Source organism: Lissotriton vulgaris, chromosome 3_1 (assembly GCF_964263255.1).
Source record: "Lissotriton vulgaris chromosome 3_1, aLisVul1.2, whole genome shotgun sequence".
Lineage (NCBI taxonomy): Eukaryota > Metazoa > Chordata > Amphibia > Caudata > Salamandridae > Lissotriton > Lissotriton vulgaris.
Genome location: NC_141689.1, coordinates 364394069 through 364418695, shown reverse-complemented (window position 1 = coordinate 364418695; position 24627 = coordinate 364394069). Strand labels below are relative to the sequence as shown.

The 24627-nt window shown below is 43.1% G+C and overlaps 1 protein-coding gene across 2 annotated transcripts in view; it reads left to right on the top strand.

Moving 5' to 3' along the window:
• The window catches only part of LOC147726460 (complement component C6-like), a 1142533-nt gene that overhangs the window by 110797 nt on the left and 1007109 nt on the right, over window positions 1-24627 (top strand). The window lies entirely within an intron of this gene.

The window sequence follows — 24627 nt, the reverse complement described above, 5'->3', positions numbered from 1 at the left end:
TGGATGAGAGAAAAGATGGATGGATGATTGAAAGGATGGATGAGTGATAGGGTCAATCGATGGATGCATGAGTGGATGAGTAGATGGATAGTTGGGTGGATGGAAGGAAGGATGGATGGCTAAGTGAAAGGGTCGATGGAGAGAGAAAGGGAGAATGGATGGCTGAAACGGTGAATAGGTGGAAGGATGAGTGACTGGGTGGATGGATAAGAAAGTGAAAGGATGGCTGGATGGGTGAGAGGGCAAATGGCTAGATGGATGAGTGAAGAGATGGATTGGGTGAAAGGGTGGATGGAGAGAAAAAGTGAGGATGGATGTGTGGATGACTGAAAGGGTGAATGTGTCTAAGGGTGAGTGACTGGGTGGATAGATGAGTAAGTGAAAGGGTGGCTGGATGGGTGAAAGGGTAATTGGATGGATGAGTGAATGGATGAATGGAAGAGTGGATGAATGGGTGGATAATGAGTGGATGAGTAAAAGGGTGGATGGAGGGATGGATGAGTGAAATGATGGATGGAAGAATACATGATGGATAGGTTTGCAAATGGTTGAATATGTTTGGATCTGGATTAGCGGCATCTTATGTTTGCCACTTTACATCTCACAATGACTATCCAAGCAGATCTTCCCGACCATTTCTCTCACCAAACATGCCTGCTCAGAACCATGAATTGTAAACAAAATATCAGACTGTGGTATTTTAGAAGAGACAAGCAGGCTTTCCAAAAGAAAAATGCAGCGCAGCGCTGTCCAACAAGAACACTAGTTGAAAAGAGATTCCTTGGAATGGTAACACCAACGTGCAGCGCTAAATTGTGGAGCTCTGGATGTGGGTGGGATTGTTAAAGGAATTCCCTGCAAGATAAACCATTAATATTTCTGGTTCAGTAAAACGCCACGCAACAGAATAGTATGGGAGATATTTAAATAACACGCCATGTTTGTTGAACAGTGGTAGCATGGTTAAGTAAAAATGTCACAAAAAGAGTCTCTGTGAGGGCACAATGAGGCACCTGTGGGGATACACAGATCAGGTAAGGGCTGTTGTCACTTTGCGAAATTTATGTTGTGACATTTAAAAGTAACAGTTCAGTTATTGCTTCATTAACACCCTGCCTCACTAACTAGACATCCAGTGGGCATGTGTGCAATTAAAGGAAAGGCCAACTGATAACATTGCATATTTGTGCTACAAAAGTAGGTTAGCAATGTGAAGGGTAAATAAAACAGTTTACAAGTGATCAACGGGTGTAGTATTTCACAAACGTATCTATCACTAGTGCTGCAAATGCTGTGACTTATGAAACAGAGGGCTGGGCAGCCACACAGAAGTTGTTCCAGTTCCCCATGTATTTTTTAATGCAATGCCTGTACAAGAAAAGTGAAGAGGGAGGAGGGGCCATCACATGCTGTACAGTGTGATGACCAAACAAAACGTTCTCTGAGTGAAATCGCCAGAAACAGAGCTAAGCACACAAAGGAGGGACAGTAACTGAAATGCACCAATAACAAACCAGCTTTTCAGAATGCCACAGTTAGCAGTCAATGGCAATCGGTGGGTTTGCCAGAGCCCAGAGAAGAGGATACAACAGGTCTTTAAGGCTCAACCTAAAAATTGACATAGCAAGCAATTCGTTTATTGATCTTGACTTTCCACTCGCAAAACGTCCAGTCACCATGAACGGGCATTTTAGCTTCCCCAACCCTTGATAAATAGGAAATCTGAGCTTGGGAAATGTGCTTAAGCAGAGGACTACGCATTGAGATGTCTGTGGTATAGAACTGGGAGCCAATCCGCCATTACTGGAGGGGACGTTATATTGCTAGCCCTAGATCCCGGATCTGACGTAAGTCCCTGCCTGCCCCGCACGCTGTGCACTGCTCCACACGTCAGTGGTGCAGGGCACGGCCCCGGTTTTTTCATTAACCCTCTGCTCCCGGACGCTCTTGCTGCGCACCTACCCCCGACCGGGGGCAGGGGGTATTTGCACACAGCCTATGAAATAAATTCCCTCTATGCACCAACGAACATCCACAACACGCTCTGGAGTGCTATTTAATTGTTGAAACTGTGTAGCGTTGCTGTATATTGTGCTGTGTCTCCTTTGTGCAATGGACAGAGATTTATGTGATTTTACTATGTGTGCTTATGATAAAAAAAACTTCAACAAAGAACATTTCTGTGTCTTACAAATAGGAGGTTGAATAATAGTAGGAAAGATGAGAATTTCTACATACAATTCCTCGGTTCTCTTGATGCGTACGTTTGATTTTTCCTACTGCCAGAGTCCAATTTTTGCTCTTCCTGAAATTAATCCATTTAAAATTGTGCTATTTATGTTGCCATTTTTAACCTATTGTAAGGCACTGAAATGACTTGGGATTCGATAATAATACCCCAGTCAAATTTGATTATTGCTCTGTGAAGAACTGTTAATATTAACACTGGTTGCTGTTATAATTATAATAGATTTTCATTAACATTTCATATATATACAATCAGTGTTAATCAATAGATGTTAGATGGTAGGCGTACTGCAAAAAAGACAATTTTTCAATTTAAATAAGCTGCTACATGATTCAGCTTTGTTCATGCTAAAGGTCCTTTTTATGCATCCTGGAGGCTGTTTCCATGCTGCCTGCAGGGTTCATTTTGGATCCGTTATCTCATAGCGTATACCTCTCATAATGTACAGCAAAACAGATGCTAAGAATGATAGAAAGCATGTTTATTTTGCCAATAGAGCATTCACCTGTGGGGTGATGTTCATAGAACAATTTCCAGTGCTTTGCCTAATACTGCCCCCAGATCTCATTCAGCTGCTCTTGATATGCTGTTCACATTTTTTTGTCCAGAGCATCTAGGTGGCTATGACCAGCACAAGCTCAGACATTAACAAACCAGGATATTGCATGTTTTCATTTGCATACATCTCATATGAGGAATTTAAACAAGATTTTCTCATAATTCCCGAACTTGTCATGCCTGGATGCTTCTTGTAGATCAGTCGCAGCTGGTATGAAACGGGGGTGGCGGGGCAGGGAGGGAGAAAACAAAAGAACATTTCACTTATTACTGCATGGCCGCCATCTCTCCTCTGCTTCTCTCTTCTCCATTCTCTTCCCGGACGCAGGAAGCACACAGACTCCCCTAAGCCAATCACAATGCTGCAATCACCAGCATGAAAGCAGCATTATGATTGGTCTGAGCGGCCTGGTTCAGCGCTCAAACATGGAGTGGGAGCCTGTGCATGTTCTCCACCCAGGCTGGGCAATACAGCCGGGTGGAGAACATGCTATGTGCACAGGACTGGCCAGCCAAACCATCATGCACACTTAAGTGCACCAACCTCTTCTCCCCCTGCTGGCTGTGATGACAGCCAAGCCTGCCTTGCTCCAAAACTGACTTCAGCACATGAAAATAAAATGATAATATCATCATGTTGTTATCATTTTATTTTTCCTTTTTTGCACTGCTGAAAAGATTTTTGTAGATTCTTGACTCAATACTGCATGAGCCTGCTCATAAATATCCTGGGAGTGGTGTTTTCCTATTGCCTGCAGATCTTCTGGCATCTATGTCTGGTTGGATACTGATGTTCTAAACGTCTTTAATTACCCCTCCACCCCTGCTACCAGTTCATAAGCAATTTGGGCATATTGTTTGGTAGCTAGCGAGCCATCAATCATCAAAGAAAGAATGTCCCAAAAGAGGGGTTCTGCCACTGCTATTCCTCCCACAAAAATAACTCTAGCCTCCATACTGCAATTCTCTTTTCCTCGCAAAAGAATCACTCTAAAACAGGGGTCTCCAACCGTATCTGTAGTGAGAGCTAATTCTGCTCAAGGAAAGTCCTGCCGAGCTACTAGCCTATTTTATCACTGTAAAATGCTGATGATATGGATTAACATTACACTATGTATGTATGTATAGTATGTATAGCATACTTATATAGCGCGTACTGTCACCCAAAGGGTATCCTGGTGCTTTGACTCAAAATCACGGCACAAGCAGAGGAGGATCACACAGCCCTAGGAAAGAGATGGGACTTCAGACCCTTTTTAAAAAGAGTCAACTCATTCAGCTTCCTTAAAGAAAATGGAAGAGCATTCCATAATTTAGCGGCAGTGAAGCTGAAAGAATGGCCACCCATTTGTGTCCTCTAAATTCGAGGGACCGCAACCAGGAAAGCAGAGGAGGAACATCTGGGCCTGGCTGCCGAGTACCATTTGAATATATTCTGAAGGGCAATAGGCCCCAGTCCATGAAGTGCTCTAAAAACAATGCAGGAAGCCTTAAAGCAGATCCGCTGATGTATAGGCAGCCAATGAAGGTCCCTACGTGCCAAGGATGACAAAGCAGAGCACGCATGTGAGAGAGCCAACTTGGCTGCCATATTCTGGTTCTGCTGCAATTGTCTAATCAGAGAACTAGGGCCACCTAGAAGTAGTGCGTTACGGTAGTCTAAGCTACTGAGTATGATACTGCGCACTACCTCAGGTCTTGCCAGTACAGGTAACATGGGGAGAATTGTACGCATCATTCTAAACAACATCATGCAGATGCCAATGGTCTTATTCACATAGGCTCCCAGTTGTAGTTGCGTACCAAAGATTACTCCCAGATTGTGAGCAGCATCCGCTGACTCAACGGTAACCGTAGTTGTGGGGGGCCAGAAATCAGATGGCAGAGCAATGTAGAACCTCTGTCTTAGATCCATTAAACTGGAGGGAATTTTCCCTCAACCAGTCCGCCGTGGCCAGCATACAGCGGTGAAAGGTCTCTGTAGAGACAGCATCCTTACCTTCAAGAGAGAAGATACGTTGCGTGTCATCTGCATAATTTATTACTGTGATACCAAAAGATTTAATCAGCTTGAGTAGGGGGCAGAGGTAGAGGTTAAACAAAATGGGGCTGATCGCTGAGCCCTATGGAACGCCTTTCCCTTCCATTCTAGTATCAGACATAAAAGGGGGCAGAGTCACTACTTGATGTCTATTGTGGAGGTATGAGACTAAATAGGAAATCTGAGCTTGGGAAATGGGCTTAAGCAGAGGACTATGCATTGAGATGCCTGTGGTTTAGAACTGGGAGCCAATCAGCCATTACTGGATGGGACGTTATATTGCTAGCCCTATATCCTGGATCTGTCGTAAGTCCATGCCTGCCCTGCACGCTGTGCACTGCTCCACACCTACCCCGGGGTGCTTGCACACAGCCTATCAAGTAAATCCCCTCTATGCACCAACGAACACCCACAACACACTCTGGAGGGCAATTTAATTGTTGAAACTGTGTAGCGTTGCTGTATATTGTGCTGTGTCTCCTTTGTGCAATGGACAGAGATTTATGTGATTTTACTATGTGTGCTTATGATAAAAAAAACTTCAACAAAGAACATTTCTGTGTCTTACAAATAGGAGGTTGAATAATAGTAGGAAAGATGAGAATTTCTACATACAATTCCTCGGTTCTCTTGATGCGTACGTTTGATTTTTCTTACTGCCAGAGTCCAATTTTTGCTCTTCCTGAAATTAATCCATTTAAAGTTGTGCTATTTATGTTGCCATTTTTAACCTAATATAAGGCACTGAAATGACTTGGGATTCGATAATAACACCCCAGTCAAATTTGATTATTGCTCTGTGAAGAACTGTTAATATTAACACTGGCTGCTTTTATAATTATAATAGATTTTCATTAACATTTCATATATATACAATCAGTGTTAATCAATAGATGTTAGATGGTAGGCGTACTGCAAAAAAGACAATTTTTCAATTTAAATAAGCTGCTACATGATTCAGCTTTGTTCATGCTAAAGGTCCTTTTTATGCATCCTGGAGGCTGTTTCCATGCTGCCTGCAGGGTTCATTTTGGATCCGTTATCTCATAGCGTATTCCTCTCATAATGTACAGCAAAACAGATGCTAAGAATGATAGAAAGCATGTTTATTTTGCCAATAGAGCATTCACCTGTGGGGTGATGTTCATAGAACAATTTCCAGTGCTTTGCCTAATACTGCCCCCAGATCTCATTCAGCTGCTCTTGATATGCTGTTCACATTTTTTTGTCCAGAGCATCTAGGTGGCTATGTCCAGCACAAGCTCAGACAATAACAAACCAGGATATTGCATGTTTTCATTTGCATACATCTCATATGAGGAATTTAAACAAGATGTTCTCATAATTCCCCAACTTGTCATGCCTGGATGCTTCTTGTAGATCAGTGGCAGCTGGTTTGAAACGGGGGTGGCGGGGCAGGGAGGGAGAAAACAAAAGAACATTTCACTTACCTCTGCATGGCCGCCATCTCTCCTCTGCTTCTCTCTTCTCCATTCTCTTCCCGGACGCAGGAAGCACACAGACTCCCCTAAGCCAATCACAATGCTGCAATCACCAGCATGAAAGCAGCATTATGATTGGTCTGAGCGGCCTGGTTCAGCGCTCAAACATGGAGTGGGAGCCTGTGCATGTTCTCCACCCAGGCTGGGCAATACAGCCGGGTGGAGAACATGCTATGTGCACAGGACTGGCCAGCCAAACCATCATGCACACTTAAGTGCACCAACCTCTTCTCCCCCTGCTGGCTGTGATGACAGCCAAGCCTGCCTTGCTCCAAAACTGACTTCAGCACATGAAAATAAAATGATAATATCATCATGTTGTTATCATTTTATTTTTCCTTTTTTGCACTGCTGAAAAGATTTTTGTAGATTCTTGACTCAATACTGCATGAGCCTGCTCATAAATATCCTGGGAGTGGTGTTTTCCTATTGCCTGCAGATCTTCTGGCATCTATGTCTGGTTGGATTCTGATGTTCTAAACGTCTTTAATTACCCCTCCACCCCTGCTACCAGTTCATAAGCAATTTGGGCATATTGTTTGGTAGCTAGCGAGCCATCAATCATCAAAGAAAGAATGTCCCAAAAGAGGGGTTCTGCCACTGCTATTCCTCCCACAAAAATAACTCTAGCCTCCATACTGCAATTCTCTTTTCCTCGCAAAAGAATCACTCTAAAACAGGGGTCTCCAACCGTATCTGTAGTGAGAGCTAATTCTGCTCAAGGAAAGTCCTGCCGAGCTACTAGCCTATTTTATCACTGTAAAATGCTGATGATATGGATTAACATTACACTATGTATGTATGTATAGTATGTATAGCATACTTATATAGCGCGTACTGTCACCCAAAGGGTATCCTGGTGCTTTGACTCAAAATCACGGCACAAGCAGAGGAGGATCACACAGCCCTAGGAAAGAGATGGGACTTCAGACCCTTTTTAAAAAGAGTCAACTCATTCAGCTTCCTTAAAGAAAATGGAAGAGCATTCCATAATTTAGCGGCAGTGAAGCTGAAAGAATGGCCACCCATTTGTGTCCTCTAAATTCGAGGGACCGCAACCAGGAAAGCAGAGGAGGAACATCTGGGCCTGGCTGCCGAGTACCATTTGAATATATTCTGAAGGGCAATAGGCCCCAGTCCATGAAGTGCTCTAAAAACAATGCAGGAAGCCTTAAAGCAGATCCGCTGATGTATAGGCAGCCAATGAAGGTCCCTACGTGCCAAGGATGACAAAGCAGAGCACGCATGTGAGAGAGCCAACTTGGCTGCCATATTCTGGTTCCGCTGCAATTGTCTAATCAGAGAACTAGGGCCACCTAGAAGTAGTGCGTTACGGTAGTCTAAGCTACTGAGTATGATACTGCGCACTACCTCAGGTCTTGCCAGTACAGGTAACATGGGGAGAATTGTACGCATCATTCTAAACAACATCATGCAGATGCCAATGGTCTTATTCACATAGGCTCCCAGTTGTAGTTGCGTACCAAAGATTACTCCCAGATTGTGAGCAGCATCCGCTGACTCAACGGTAACCGTAGTTGTGGGGGGCCAGAAATCAGATGGCAGAGCAATGTAGAACCTCTGTCTTAGATCCATTAAACTGGAGGGAATTTTCCCTCAACCAGTCCGCCGTGGCCAGCATACAGCGGTGAAAGGTCTCTGTAGAGACAGCATCCTTACCTTCAAGAGAGAAGATACGTTGCGTGTCATCTGCATAATTTATTACTGTGATACCAAAAGATTTAATCAGCTTGAGTAGGGGGCAGAGGTAGAGGTTAAACAAAATGGGGCTGATCGCTGAGCCCTATGGAACGCCTTTCCCTTCCATTCTAGTATCAGACATAAAAGGGGGCAGAGTTACTACTTGATGTCTATTGTGGAGGTATGAGACTAAATAGGAAATCTGAGCTTGGGAAATGGGCTTAAGCAGAGGACTATGCATTGAGATGCCTGTGGTTTAGAACTGGGAGCCAATCAGCCATTACTGGATGGGACGTTATATTGCTAGCCCTATATCCTGGATCTGTCGTAAGTCCATGCCTGCCCTGCACGCTGTGCACTGCTCCACACCTACCCCGGGGTGCTTGCACACAGCCTATCAAGTAAATCCCCTCTATGCACCAACGAACACCCACAACACACTCTGGAGGGCAATTTAATTGTTGAAACTGTGTAGCGTTGCTGTATATTGTGCTGTGTCTCCTTTGTGCAATGGACAGAGATTTATGTGATTTTACTATGTGTGCTTATGATAAAAAAAACTTCAACAAAGAACATTTCTGTGTCTTACAAATAGGAGGTTGAATAATAGTAGGAAAGATGAGAATTTCTACATACAATTCCTCGGTTCTCTTGATGCGTACGTTTGATTTTTCCTACTGCCAGAGTCCAATTTTTGCTCTTCCTGAAATTAATCCATTTAAAATTGTGCTATTTATGTTGCCATTTTTAACCTATTGTAAGGCACTGAAATGACTTGGGATTCGATAATAATACCCCAGTCAAATTTGATTATTGCTCTGTGAAGAACTGTTAATATTAACACTGGCTGCTTTTATAATTATAATAGATTTTCATTAACATTTCATATATATACAATCAGTGTTAATCAATAGATGTTAGATGGTAGGCGTACTGCAAAAAAGACAATTTTTCAATTTAAATAAGCTGCTACATGATTCAGCTTTGTTCATGCTAAAGGTCCTTTTTATGCATCCTGGAGGCTGTTTCCATGCTGCCTGCAGGGTTCATTTTGGATCCGTTATCTCATAGCGTATTCCTCTCATAATGTACAGCAAAACAGATGCTAAGAATGATAGAAAGCATGTTTATTTTGCCAATAGAGCATTCACCTGTGGGGTGATGTTCATAGAACAATTTCCAGTGCTTTGCCTAATACTGCCCCCAGATCTCATTCAGCTGCTCTTGATATGCTGTTCACATTTTTTTGTCCAGAGCATCTAGGTGGCTATGTCCAGCACAAGCTCAGACAATAACAAACCAGGATATTGCATGTTTTCATTTGCATACATCTCATATGAGGAATTTAAACAAGATGTTCTCATAATTCCCCAACTTGTCATGCCTGGATGCTTCTTGTAGATCAGTGGCAGCTGGTTTGAAACGGGGGTGGCGGGGCAGGGAGGGAGAAAACAAAAGAACATTTTACTTACCTCTGCATGGCCTCCATCTCTCCTCTTTTTCTCTCTTCTCCATTCTCTTCCCGGACGCAGGAAGCACACAGACTCCCCTAAGCCAATCACAATGCTGCAATCACCAGAATGAAAGCAGCATTAGGATTGGTCTGAGCGGCCTGATTCAGCGCTCAAACAGGGAGTGGGAGCCTGTGCATGTTCTCCACCCAGGCTGTGCGATACAGCCGGGTGGAGAACATGCTATGTGCACAGGACTGGCCAGCCAAACAATCATGCACACTTAAGTGCACCAACCACTCCTCCCCCTGCTGGCTGTGATTACAGCCAAGCCTGCCTTGCTCCAAAACTGACTTCAGCACAGGGAAGTAAAATGATTTATTTTTCCTTTTTTGCACTGCTGAAAAGATTTTTGTAGATTCTTGACTCAATACTGCATGAGCCTGCTCATAAATATCCTGGGAGTGGTGTTTTCCTATTGCCTGCAGATCTTCTGGCATCTATGTCTGGTTGGATTCTGATGTTCTAAACGTCTTTAATTACCCCTCCACCCCTGCTACCAGTTCATAAGCAATTTGGGCATATTGTTTGCTAGCTAGCGAGCCATCAATCATCAAAGATAGAATGTCCCAAAGGAGGGGTTCTGCCGCTGCTATTACTCCCACAAAAATAACCCTAGCCTCCATACTGCAATTCTCTTTTACTCGCAAAAGATTCACTCTAAGTTTCAAAGAATCCAGAATTAAGTAGCACACCACCTTTTTAGTTAGAATCAATATGACAAGGTATCGCCTACACTGAACCCCCTCTAGTGTACATAAAAAATGCACATTTAAAACACATTGTTTGGTCTACATACATGTTACACGGTGACAAGCCATAGTGCGCGGCTGTTTCTACGCATGCTGTTACTTCGCAAGCGTTTTTACGCATGCGATGTAACAATGCATTACTTTTACTACACTGCTGTTATATCGCATGCGCAGTAACGCCGCATGCGTAGGGGGCAGGTGCCGCACATGGAGCTCATCCCGGCGGACATTTGCTCCTGTGAGGGGTCTGCTGCTGCTTTACCGGGTGCCACTTTCTGTGCCTGCCCTCCTGCCTGCCCACAATGGAGGAAGCCGGAAGGGGGAGAAGATTTGAACAACGCGTGGTAAGAGGTAAGTGGGGCTGTGTAGGGGCTGTGTAGGTTCGTGCAGGGGTTGTGTAGGGTCGTGCAGGTTGTGTATTGTGTTAGTGTAATGTAGAGTTGTGGGATGTGTACTTGTATTAGTGCAGTGTAGAGTAGTGTCGGGGGTTTGAAGGGTAATTTGGTAGTAGGGAAAAGACTGGGGCTAGGGGTAGATCCGTGATGGGGGTAGTGTTTTAGGGTTCAGGGTAGTGTTGTGGGGTTAGTGTAGTGTAGTCTTTTAGGGTTTAGGGTAGTGTTGAGGGTTGTGTAGGGTAGTGTTTGGGAGTAGGGACAGGACTGGGGCTAGAGGCAGGGTTTTGCTGGGGGTAGTGATTTAGGGTAGTGTTGTGGGGTTAGTGTAGTGTAGGGTTTTAGGGTTTAGGGTAGTGTTGTGGGGTTAGTGTAGTGTAGTGTGTTGTGGGGTTAGTGCAGTGTAGGGTTTAGGGTAGTGTCAGGTTTGTGCAGGGTAGTGTTTGGGGTTAGGGACAGGACTAGGGCTAGGGGCAGGGTGGTGCTGGGTGTAGTGTTTTAGGGTAGGGTTGTAGTGGTAGTGTAGTGTAGTTTACTGTTTTAGTGTTTAGTGTAGTGTCGGGGTTGTGATGGGTAGTGAATGAGTGTAGGGAGCGGAGTAGGGGAATGTGTATGGTAGTGTAGGGGGTAGTGATTTAGGGTTTAGGGTAGTGTAGTGCTGTTTCAGTAGTGTAGTGTAGGGTAGTGTAGTGTTTTAGATGTGTAGGGTAGTGTATTTTCTATGACATGGTATTTCGCATACTATTTTTATTACTAGGCAAGTTTGTACTTTGCATACATTAACACTTTCAAAGTAATGGTATGCGAAGTAAAAACTTGCATAGTAACGGTTATTGCTAAGTAATAACCGTGTAGTAATGGCATGCGAAATAACATATCATATTCCAAAAAGAGAATCGAACGCAACACAACAGCAAAAAATGCTGCACTGTGTTGCGTGACAGGGAGGGCACACATGTTTTTGTCCAAATTAGGGATATATTTACAAGTCCTTTGCACCACCGGAGTGTCACTTTTTTTGGTGCACTGGTGGGGCACACTATGGCACACATAGAAGGTGGAAAACGCCATCAATGATTGTTTTTAGACAGGAAGGTTTTTCTTCCTGCACAAAAACAATCCTCCCTGCACCGTAGGCACCCTTGCACGATGGTGCAAGGGTGCCTGCATTGGCACTAGGCAGTCTATTGTGCGCCATTGCAGAGAAAAGCACAGGGATGCATCGTATTGTAAATACAATACATCCCTGCACTTTCCTAATGTCTCAGCTTGGCGCAACAAGATGGCTTGCAGCGCCGTGCTGTAGCATTACCTTGTAAATATGTACCTTATTTTTCAGTGCAAAACTTTTTCTGCGCTGTAAAGTACCCTGAAAGAAACGCATGGCAGTGCAAAGCACGAGGGGGGGGGTCTTACATGGGTTGTACATGGGCCTTCCCATGCCTTTTGACGCAAAACCCAATCTGCAAACATTAGTAGACAGGGTTTCACGCCAAAAGTTTATTCCATTTCAAAGCACACGTTAAGAGGAAAAAATTATTTCATTTTTCATTTCTTTTCCGACTTTACAAGAGTGAAGTGAAAATGTAACTTTTAAAGCACACTACTACCCGTAGGTGTCTAGGCGCTGACTCTGAGTCAGTCAAAAAGAGGTAAAGAAAAAACAAAGCGTACGTGTAGACCCTACAGAAAAATAAGTTGAGGTTTGTCCTAGTTGTTAAACAACCATGTTTTAAGAGCCTTAGGAAAGGTGAAAAGGTTTTTTGTAGTTTTTAAGTTAAGAAGAATCAAGTTCCAGAGTTTGGCAGTGGCCACAGAAAAACTCTTGCCTCCCCAAGTGGCCTTCTTAACTTTGGGTACAACCAAATTGGACTGAGAGGCATATCTTAAAGTCCTGGGAGGTCTGTACCATTGAAAGAGCTGTCTGATTGATTTTGGGCCAAAATGATGAAGGGCCTTAAATGCTATGCACAGACTTAAACACTACCCGATTTCTCAACGTAAGCCAGTGGAGTAGTGGAAGAGATTGGGAGAGCGACTGATGTTTGGGTAACACTAGAAGCAGTTTGGCTGCTGCATTTTGGTCCATTTGGAGCTTATGCAGGGCGTGCTGCACTGTGCAGCACACATAGAAAATAGGAAACATTTTAAAGTGCATCTATCTATAGTATTATGTACTGGAAGGGTACCCTTCCTGTACCAAATGGTAGATTCAGTTCTACGGTGTAAAGGTGTGCGTCTGGTGAACGGTAGCTGAAATCAGCACCAGCACTAGGGAGAGAGGAGGAGAGAGCCACATCTCTGGGGAAATGGCACAATGCGGCTTCCTCCCTGTCATGCAGAACAGCATTTTTAACTGCAGCACTGCGTTCCGTGCCCTTTTTGAAAATCTGGGCCCTAGTGTCTGCCTGCTAACATCTCCTATCCTTATAGACGATAAAATACAGGAAAATCAACAAAAGAGAAAAATATCCCTTCATACACAGGTTCATCTCTTTCAAACTCAGAACCATTACAGTTCTACAAGAATATGTTTTTCCAAAAGGTAGTTTATTGAAAAATGCTTCTTCAAGCAGAGTTATGTTTACAGTTAATTCCTGCTCTCTGGTTAGTCAGACGCCTAAGACTTGCTTTGCCTTCTCTACCAGGCATTACTTTTTGAAGCTCTTCCAAAACTTTAACAACCTTGCTTCTGTTTCAAGAAGGTATGAGTTTGCCATTCCTTTATTTTTGCTACAAGGTGGAATACGGCAACTTTCAAAACCGCCAAATGAAAATAAAATAATTGAAAGGTATCACAACAGATGTGTACATTTACAGGTCTATTATCAGTTGGTAAGGTTTAGGAGTGGAGCTGTATAGATGAAAATGCAAAACCAGAATATATCTCACACAATTCTAGGTAGGTGAGGAGTCTCCCCTCTTGGATATACACACGTTTTAATTAAGCCTTCCACTGACATACAGGCAAAAATGAACATCAGAGCCAAGAATTGCTGAAAAAGCTGTCTCAAAATCAACACATGCAACACCAATGCACTATTTCTTTGTCTCTGCTACGTCCCCAGCTCAGCCTTCCACTACATTTTTCGCTCATACAGGTGTATCTGCTACCATCTAAAATTACTCCAAAGTGTCCAAAAAACCTACAGTTGAGTCATATATTGACAGTAGTCTAGGTAAGCGCTTTAGGATCACAATCTTCCAATTAAGCGCCATTACCCCATAGCATCTTGGTAGTTGTAGTTCAGTTTTTCACACAAAGTTCATATTGGTCTTCAGCAAATGCAAATGCAAATGCTGTCTTTCAAAATCACATCTCTAGACACCAGTGTTTCGGGATTCCTCCCTCATCAGTAGAGAATATTTACAGGTTGCTGAACATGCTGTCAATATTCTCTGGTATAATCCCACTCATCGCGTGCAGGTGTTCCAAAACTCGTCAGCTTAGGGGCGGGTCAGGAGAGCCTTTTATCAGTGAAAGTATGTGGTAATGCACTGCTTGAATGTAACATCGCCATTGCCGCCATTTAAGACTGCACAGATGACTTATTTGCTGCACTGCCCTTGATGTTCTTAACTATGTGTCTCACTCCTGTGAGGTCTACCCCTCTTATAAGTTAACATTGAGAATTCCTTATTACATTTTCAAGCTGTGTTTCTTAATTGAGAAGGAGTAGCTCTGTCATGTTTAATATCATTGGAATGATAATGATAAATCCGCTTTGCTGGCAAAGATGGATTAACATTACTATTTTAGAAATGCCAATATTGAAAGATATATCAAAAAGGGGAGAAATCCTGTTGAGGTAATGAGGGGCAGGATAATTAAATGTAAGAAATGCAAAGGAGACCATTCACACCTTAGACACATCATCTATTTTCAGAAGGCTTCGTAATTGTTCTGTACCTCTCAATCCCAGTGCTTGTTGGAGATTTTACTCTTCTTATTTTTTATATCCTCTCACTAGTGTATCACACTTACTGACATTTAAATATCAAGATTCCAAGTAGCATTGAATGTGCAAATTGGAAAATAAAAGGAAAAGGAGACAAGAAAACAGTACACTCTGGAACACAGAAAAGCTTTTTCCTGTGGACTGTCCCATCCCCAAAATTATATTAATTTCAAAAACAAGATAAATGTTAAATTAAGACCACACAATTAAAATATCACTTAAATGACATACGGTGTCTGTACATACAATAATACTTGTTTTTAAGTTATTCAACAAAATAAGGAAAACGCTTTTCTGTTCTTGACCTTTTAATCCTCTCACTTGTATTTACACACACACACACATACAGGAAAGGACACGTGCTCTGCACCACGTAATTCACATATTAGTTTGTCTGAGCCCAAAAGCCTAAGCTTCTGGAAAGGAGATATAGAGGAATTACTTAGAAGGTCATCTACTTTGAACATAAGCACCAGCACACAGAGCATTGCACAACAATCTGATGTTGAAAAGATAACCTGATTTAAGAAAAAACAGATAAGGAAAGCACTGCATGGCGAGATTTTAATTGAACACCTGAGAGCAGAAATAATACCTTTAGGACTACAAGTAAAGAACATCCCTGTTATCTTTGTTGAGGATTTGAATATACAGGAGACTTCAGTCATACAGGCACTAAGTGCTCAAGAGATTGGATGTTCTTATCCATAAAAACGGCAGAGAGACACAGCAAAAAAGAACTGGAATTCATAAACAAACTTGCAGAAGCTTTATTGAGCAACGCAGCGATAGAAGATGTACGTGCATTACGGAATAAGAGTAAGAAGGAAACAGCTGTCTTCAAAAAAGTAAAACAAAGGTTTAAAAAAATCTAAATTACAGAGGGACATTGCTAACATTTCACTGGTATAAAGGTGTACCCTTACTTAGTCCGGCACCTAGTCATACTCAGATAGTTCAAGTGGGTCTGAACCCTCGATAAGCACGTCCCCCAATAAAGCAGTATTCCCTTCTTTTTCAGCCAGAGGCCATGGAAGAGGCAGAGGAAGTAACAGAGGGAAGAGATGGTATAATCAGAGCCAATACCAGGGCAAGATTATGACTAGATGTCAGACATACAGATGGGGATACCAGAATTGATTCCAATCTACAACCTCTCTAGGAGAGAGTTTGATTGTGCTGAAACAAAGATACTGAGTAAAGGGCTGTCCTTTATCCCCACCTTAAAACCAGACTATATGTAAGCAAGATTGGAAGGCCTACAGTTCTTTTGGAAAATGCGTTTGAAAGTTTTCTTCTCAGACCATTTTAGAAAGATGGCATTTTTCTGTTCTTAAATCTCTGTGTGCCTGCAGCCTGTCTACAATACACTTTTAGGGTGGGTGACAGCTGGACTTTGTGAATTTCCTCTAGATAGCCACACACAAAGGAAGGGTAGGTGTAACTGAGTGCCCCTCCTGCAACCTGATGACTCATCCTGGGCAGGGTGGGAGGGAGGAGCTTACGCACCTGAATGGGCATTAAGGGTTGAATACCCCTTTGTAGTGACTCTGGTGCCAGGGAAGGGAGGACCTCTGTCCACTTCAAAGCCCCTCTTTGAAGTCACCTCCACTTCAAAGGCACAACTAGATATACGTACTGGGTATGTGACCTGACCAAATCAGACACTTCTGGACCTGTAAAGTAACTCTGCCAGGAAGAAGGACTGCTGTTCTACTACAAGGACTGCCACTCTGCTGGGCTGCTGCTCTGGAAGAGCTGTGTTTTTGGTGCACGGTCCTATTTTCTGCAGCCCTCTGCCCCTGCTTAGGAAGAACTGAGCTCTTGGTTAAACCCAGGGTGATCTCCAAGGGCATGCTGGCTTGCCTCCTGTTTTGAGACTTGGGGATATCAAAGGCTTACCTCCTGTACCGGGTCCATTGGAAGTCGATCCAGGTGCTTACTCCAGTGGAAATGACACATCCTCAGCTGCATGAAGCAGAATCAATGCATCACCACTGTTGTGGGAACAGAACATGTAAATTGCACTGGGAACAAGTGCATCACCTCCAGAACTTCCCCCCATCGGAACTGCTGCATCGCCTTTTCTGCAGTGAGAGATGATCAATGCATCCCCTGGACTGCATGGTGAAATCTTGTGCTTCAGAATCAATGTATCTCTGCTTCAGTGCTTCGTCTTTGGAAACGGTGCCTCGCCATCATTGCATGGAGAAAATTGATGCATCACTTAGTCGAGGTGATGCATCGATTTTCTCCATGCAACGATGGTGATGCACCGTCTCCAAAGATGAAGCGCTGAAGTTGAGATGCAGTGGATCAGAAGCGCCGGGAGGATCAACACCGATGCATTGCTCGACTGCACCCCGCTGTTGCAACCAGGATCAAGGTACTTTGTTCAGCGGGTCTTGCATGGCGCCTGTATCCAGCCCATGCTCCATCGTGGTCAGCCTGGACTCTTGACTTTACCGCAGTTCAGCGTGACCAGATACCCACCGTGGGCGTCTATTGCTACTAAGCGCTATTTTTACATTTAATCTTTCAAAATTCATATGTTGACTTCTACTTATTGGATTTTTGTAATTTTGGTTTTGTTTTATTTATAAAATCATAATCTATTTTTCTAAACCAGTGTGGAGTATTTTTTGTGGTGTTGTCACTGTGTTACTGTTTGAAGTGTTGCACAAATACTTTACACATTGCCTCTTAAGTTAAACCTGACTGTTCTGTGCCAAGCTACCAGAGGGTGAGCACAAATTAATTTAAGGTGTGTTTCTGGCTTACCCCGACTAGGTTTATGGCTCCTGCTTGGACAGGGTACATACCATTGCCAACCAGTAACGTATTACGGCACAGTGAGCATAGGACTCATCTGATCATATCAGGCACACCTTTGACATCAACTGCAGCAAACAACATACTGATGGAAGGAGTGCTTGAATTGATCTGTGCCATTATCAGTTGCTTTGGCTGCATTTTAGTGCATCGATTTTCACCCACTATTCCATACTACACAGAGACTTTCCATATACAAATCAGTCGAGGTCCTGCTCGATTCATAACAGTCCAGCAAAAACTATCAGGCGAGTTCACCCCACAGACAGAAACACAAGCAACCCCGGACCAATTTCGGCTTACTTAGGCCTGTTTCTCTTGTAACAGGACCAAGACATATTTGTATATGTCTGAGAGGTTTTGGTAGGCAGCAAAAGGATGTACTGGATTGATGCCCAGAGTAATTACCAGTGGCTGAGATTAAGTTAAACACTCCACCTCTTTTTTTTTTGCTTTCCTTTGTACACTTCACTAAAAGCAAGAGGTATGCCCAGAAGTGAATCTTGTATTCACTGTGCCATCGGACTCAAAGGGAACCCAAGGAAGTCCAGAAATATATTGGCTTGTTTGACAAGGCCCAAAGAAGCCAGTGTTTTTCTGAAACAGCTTGGTTTCCCAATCAGTGGGGGCCTACCTGGCAGTTTGGGCTGGACTGCTCCTATTGGAGCAGAACCAAAATTTAACTGCATATGGCTAGTTCCTGTCTGTGGTGGCATGATTGGAAAAAAATGATAGACTGCTTTGTGGCCCAGAGTAATTACCAGTGGCTGAGATTAACTCAAGCAATACATCCATCATTTTTTGTTGTTGTTCTCAGTGGGACACCTCATATTTAACCGGTATGCCCAGATTTGGGTCCCGTACGGGGGTGGGTGGCATTCACAGAATTGACTTTTGCATAATGAATCAAAATTTTGGAAAACTCAAAATCATGCGAAATTACACATTTAAGAGTGTCAATTTTTAATTCAAAGACACATTTTGCTGTAAAAAAAAAAACGCGAAAAAAGCAAATTGTGCAAACAGCAACCGCTCACGTATGGGTCCATTATGTTATTTTCGCGGTGGTCACATTTTGCAACAAACAGCATATAATTGTGTGATGCGGCATAACTGCTTCATTTTGGTAATTTCATTAACAAAGCGTAAAGTTATATTCCTGAAATTACACAAATAATACTGGCATAATTCATATTTTCCCCAGGCCTAGTCCTGTACTTACTGTGCCACAAGATTTAACCTTCACCCAACTGACATGGTCCAAATAGACCAAAACTGGACTGGGATTGCTTATTTTTCTGTCCAGATAAGACCTTGCCTAACAGTCCGGCCTAGACTGTTCATGTTGGAGCAGGACCAAGCCTAATTTGTGCTTGACTGGTTCGTTTCTAATGCTGCTTGGTGGGAGAAAGTTACATATTGGATTGCTGCCCAGCGCTGGCTTCATTCAAGCAAACCACCGCTAACATTTATATTTCCTGATGGTGATGTAATAAGTGTGATGGCTATGCACACACACAGGTAACTTGCTCACTGTGGCATCGGACTCAAGCTGCACCCCAATGCTGAAGCCCAGATTGGTTGAAGTCAGTCTGAGACTGCTTGTGTACTCGTTTGATTGATTTGATTTGATATGTCAACTTGTAAAGCGCGCAAATGCCCGTGGCGCCTTGCCGCTATGACAGATCCTCATCTCTCAAGAGTGGTGTCTAGAGCTGTGCAGAGAACAACCAGGTTTTTACTTCCTTTCTAAAGGATTCCAAGGAAGGGCAGGTTTTTATAGCAAGAGGCAGCTGATTCCAGGTTCGTGCTGCATGTACAAGGAAGCTTCTTCCACCCCAACTAGCTCGTCTAAATTTGGGGACACTAATTAGCTTCAATTGACCGGATCTAAGAAGTCTTGTTGGTTCATATTGTTTTAAATGTGACTTCAAGAATTGTGATCTTGTTCCCTGAAGTGCCTTGAAGGCCAGGCAAAGTGATGTAAATGGCACCCTTTTTGCAATTGGCAGCCAATGCAGGGTTTTTAGTTTGTGACTGATTGGCTCAAACTTAGCTATGCCTAAAACCCGTCTGGCTGCTGCGTTCTGCAGGCATTGTAATTTAGCATTGATTTTTGTCCTAGCTCTGGCATATAGGCCATTCCCGTAGTCCAGTCTTGCCAAGGCTAAGGCTGTCACTACTGTCTTACGCAAATCCTGTGGTAGATAAGGCAGTATATTTTTTATCATTTTTAGAATGTACCAGAGTGTTGATGCCAGCTTGCTGGCTTGGGCTTCAAAAGATAGATAGGTGTCTAGATTGACGCCCAGATTCTTCACTTTTTCTGACGAAATTGGGCATCTACCCAAATCATTGGGCCACCAAGCGGGGGACCAGATGTTTGTGTCACCCCCTAATATCATCACCTCACTCTTGTCTCCGTTAAGCTTTAGGCAATTCCTTTCCATCCATTGGCTAACCTGTGTCATGCATAGTTGGAATTTTTCTGCTGTGTCCTCCACATCCTTGCTGATAGACACCACAATTTGGGTATCGTTCACAATGGACTTGGCAAATCAGGCTGGAGTGTTCCTATTGGAGCAGGACCAACACTTGTGCATGTGCTGTAAAAACACGAGTTAACCCAATAAGTCACTGGGACCTGGGTGAGTAAGTGGGTATAGACAAAGTGGTCCCAAGTACTATCGATAGACATTATCTTAAATGACTTCAAAAGAAGAATATCACAACATTGTTTTTAATCACAACTTGTACAGTAGAGCAAAATTCATAAAATACATCAACAATTAATCACAATTAATGCCCCTGAGGGAATAGGAAGGGAAGGTAGTGAGTGGAAAGTGAGGAAGCTACACAAATGATGAAATACTGGTCATGATGACCTTGATCAAAATTACTTAATAATTGATTATGACAAACTAAAAATAGCATTTCATAAATGATTTACTTCAATAAACTCATGCCTCATGGGAACAGAATCATAAATGATATATCAAGAAAGAGGCTGGGAGAAGGAAGGAAGTGTCGACATTTCGACCCAAATTAATGCAGGTGCATGATGGAACCTTGCTAGAGGGTCTTCATCAGGACAGAGGCGGACGAGGGGCAGGTAATCTGCGTAAAAAATTATTTTATCAAAGTTAAAAATGGTCCAACTGATCCATAATCAATATAAGAATATTTCGCAAGGTCAATGAGAGAGAGTTATCCTAAAAGCACTGTTAGTGACCTAAAGGCAATTCGAGGAATATGTTCAGTATCAGCGAGAGATAAACGAGACATCACAAGCTGAAAACAGTGTCACGGGCCTGGACTATATCAATAAATAAATACCACACAGATATTATTGTAGTGTGCTACATCAGTGTAGGCAGTATCAGACTTAACAGTTCATTGTAAAGCCTAAGCAACGATCTTACATTGGTGAAAATATCTTGAAGCTTACTGAAAAATAGGATCATGTGAGTCAGACAACAGTAGACGGTGTTCAATATTGTTCAATGTGCCTGCCGAGTAAATGACCCCAGTTAGTTATCAAAGAGCAATATCTGGTGTATGCCGTTGTCAGCATAAAGTTCATAAAGCTATTTACCTCATAAATCAAACAATTTTGCGTTAAATCGATGGGGAAACCGCAATATGGGTCGGGATCCTGCAAAAAATAGATTGATGAGAGGGTCACAACTGGGTATAGTACAAAGAATGGGAGAACAGGTAACAAAACCAGCAATTGCATACCTGCGGTATCAGAAAAGGCCACTATCCCTGGACGGTTTCTATGCAACCATTGGCTGAAGCTACTCCTACTTATCTCCGCGACACTATGCACACAATTAACATTGTGGATGGACGACCTTTTGCTGCTGATAAACAGATTCTGGTCACGTGTGACATCACCTCACTTTATACCAGTATCCCACAGGAGGAGGCCTTGACTGTTATGACAAGCTATCTGAATCAGAGAGCTGCCCCAACACCAGTACCCACTGACTTCATAGTATCACTTTTGAGACTGGCCATGATACACAATATCTTTATTTTTCAAGATCACTTCTACTTGCAAACCAAAGGCGTGGCAATGGGGGCTACATTTGCCCCCGATCTGGCTATTCTCTTCATGGCTGCGTTTGAAGAGGATAATATTCTCAATGACCGGAACCCATATGTTGACCATCTAGGATTATGGGTCCGGTATATTGATGATATCCTCTTCATTTGGAATGGGGACGCAACACAGCTACTGGCCTTCCAGACATGGATGAACCTGCAGTCGGGTGATATCCAGTTCACCTTTAAATCAGACACAGCACAGGTAGACTTCCTGGATTTAACCATCAACCAGAAAGATGGCGTCCTCCAAACAACTTTATTTCGCAAGCCAACCGAGCGTAATTCGCTCCTTCAAAATAATTTTTAACGCAGATTACCTGCCCCTCGTCCGTCTCTGTCCTGATGAAGACCCTCTAGCAAGGTTCCATCGTACACCTGCATTATTTTGGGTCGAAACGTCGACACTTCCTTCCTGCTTCCAGCCTCTTTCTGGATATATCATTTATGATTCTGTTCCCATGAGTCATGAGTTTATTGAAGTAAATAATTTATGAAATGCTATTTTTAGTTTGTCATAGTCAATTATTAGTAATTTTTATCGAGGTCATCATGACCAGTGTTTCATCATTTGTGTAGTTTCCTCACTTTCCACTCACTACCTTCCCTTCCTATCCCTCAGGGGCATTATTTGTGATTAATTGTTGATGTATTTTATGAATTTTGCTCTACTGTACACGTTGTGATTAAAAACAGTGTTGTGATATTCTTCTTTTGAAGTCATTTAAGATAATATCTATCTATAGTACTTGGGACCACTTTGTCTATACCACAATACTTGCGCATGGCTGGTTTATTTTGGAGGATAATGGGCTAAAAACAATGGGCTTGGATGGTAGCCCAAAGCAATTACATGTGGCTGAGATTAACTAATTCAAGGAAGCCATCCATCAATATTTTGTTTTCTTCAGTGACACAGAAGGTTTTCAAGCCTGTTTTCTTTTTTTTACCAAAGCCTGATGTTTTTTCTACAAATGATAACCTCTATTGATTACAAACCTCAATCACAGACATACCCAGGACCATCAAATGCATATAAATCATGGATAACATATTATTTTGAGAAGTGCACTGTGCTAAAATGATGTTTTCCAGAAGCACTTAATTCACTGTTGTGTTAATGGCCACTAACAACAAAGCTTGTCACTATAAAGTTAAATAGTGAAAAATAAATAACTGTGTGAAAATTAGCACATAGAGATAATACATGCTTGTGCTATATTCTTCACTTGTCATGAAGGGGTGATGGGTGTTCATTTCAAGAAGATTCTAATTTGTTACAGTGAAGGAATTCTAACAGTCAGATCAAGTGGTTTCCTCATTAGTGTCACTTCTATGGTGCGCAGATTATATATTGAGAACTGAAGAGCGCTAGATGCTTCCAGGACAGATCAGTCCAATTTAAGAGCAAATAGATGCTTCCAGGATAGATCTGTCTACTGATTGATTATGTCAGAGAAAAGGTCATACCAATCTGCCTCATTTTCTTACCTGATAGAATACAACTTCATGGAAACCATGATAAACAGTTCTTAGTGTCTACATTCCCTGTATTACCTCCACGGGAATTAAGAACTTGGGTAGCTCAACTTGTGAGAGACAAGTACAAAAAATTGGTATTTTCCACTGCTTCTAGTCAAGTCAAGTCAAGTCAAAGAATTTATATAGCGCACTACATACCCAGAGGGTCTCAAGGCGCTTAGGGAGGGGAGGGGGATTACTTGTCAAATATCCACGTTTTAAGTTGCTTTCTGAATGCTAGGTGGTTCTGGGTAAGGCGAAGGTAAGTGGGGAGTGAGTTCCAAGTTTTAGCTGCCAGGTATGAGAAGGATCTTCCTCCCATAGGGGTCTTGTTGATGCGGGGTACAGTGGCGAGGGCTTGGCTGGAAGAGCGTAGTTGGCGGGAGGGGGTGTAGAAGGACAGTCGAGAGTTGAGGCATTCTGGTCCGATGTCGTAGAGTGATTTGTGTGCGTGGGTCAGCAGTCGGAAAGTGATCCTCTTATCGACGGGCAGCCAGTGGAGGTCTTTCAGGTGGCCAGAGATGTGTTTGTTACGCGGGATGTCTAGTATGATCCTGGCTGAGGCGTTTTGGATTCGTTGGAGTTTCTTCTGGATTTTAGCGGTAGTACCTGCGTAGAAGGTGTTTCCGTAGTCCAGTCGGCTCGTGACCAGAGCATGGGTGACTGTTTTTCTGGTTTCGGTGGGGATCCAGCAAAATGTTTTTTGAGCATGCAAAGAATGTTGAAGCAGGATGAGGATACGGCACTGACTTGTCTGTTCATTGAGAGTGAAGAATCCAGGATAACGCCTAGGTTCCGTGCGTGGTCTGTCGGGATGGGTGCTTTTCCAAGGGCTTCTGGCCACCAAGAGTCGTCCCATGCAGAGGGGGATGTACCTAAGATGAGGACTTCTGTTTTATCTGAGTTCAGCTTCAGACGGCTGTGTTTCATCCATTCGGCAACTTCTTTCATTCCTTCGTGTAGGTTGGTTTTGGCGGTGCTGGGGTCATTGGTGAGAGAAAGGATCAGTTGAGTGTCATCTGCGTAGGAGATGATGTTGAGATTGTGTTGGCGAGCGATGGCCGCAAGGGGGCTCATGTATACGTTGAAGAGGGTGGGACTGAGTGAGGATCCTTGTGGTACGCCACAGATGACTTCAGTGGCCTCGGACTTGAATGGTGGAAGGCGGACTCTCTGGGTTCTTCCGGTGAGGAACGAGGTGATCCATTCAAGTGCTTTTCCTTGTATTCCGATGTTTCTGAGGCGTTGTAAAAGGGTGCTGTGGCAGACTGTGTCGAAGGCTGCAGAGAGGTCGAGGAGGATGAGGGCGACTGTGTCTCCATTGTCCAGTAGAGTTCGAATGTCGTCTGTTGCTGCGATGAGGGCGGTCTCAGTGCTGTGTTTTGCTCGGAAGCCAGATTGTGAGGAGTCGAGGGATTTGTTGGCTTCGAGGAAAGCGGCGAGTTGGTTGTTGACAGCTTTCTCGATGACTTTGGCCGGGAAAGGAAGGAGCGATATGGG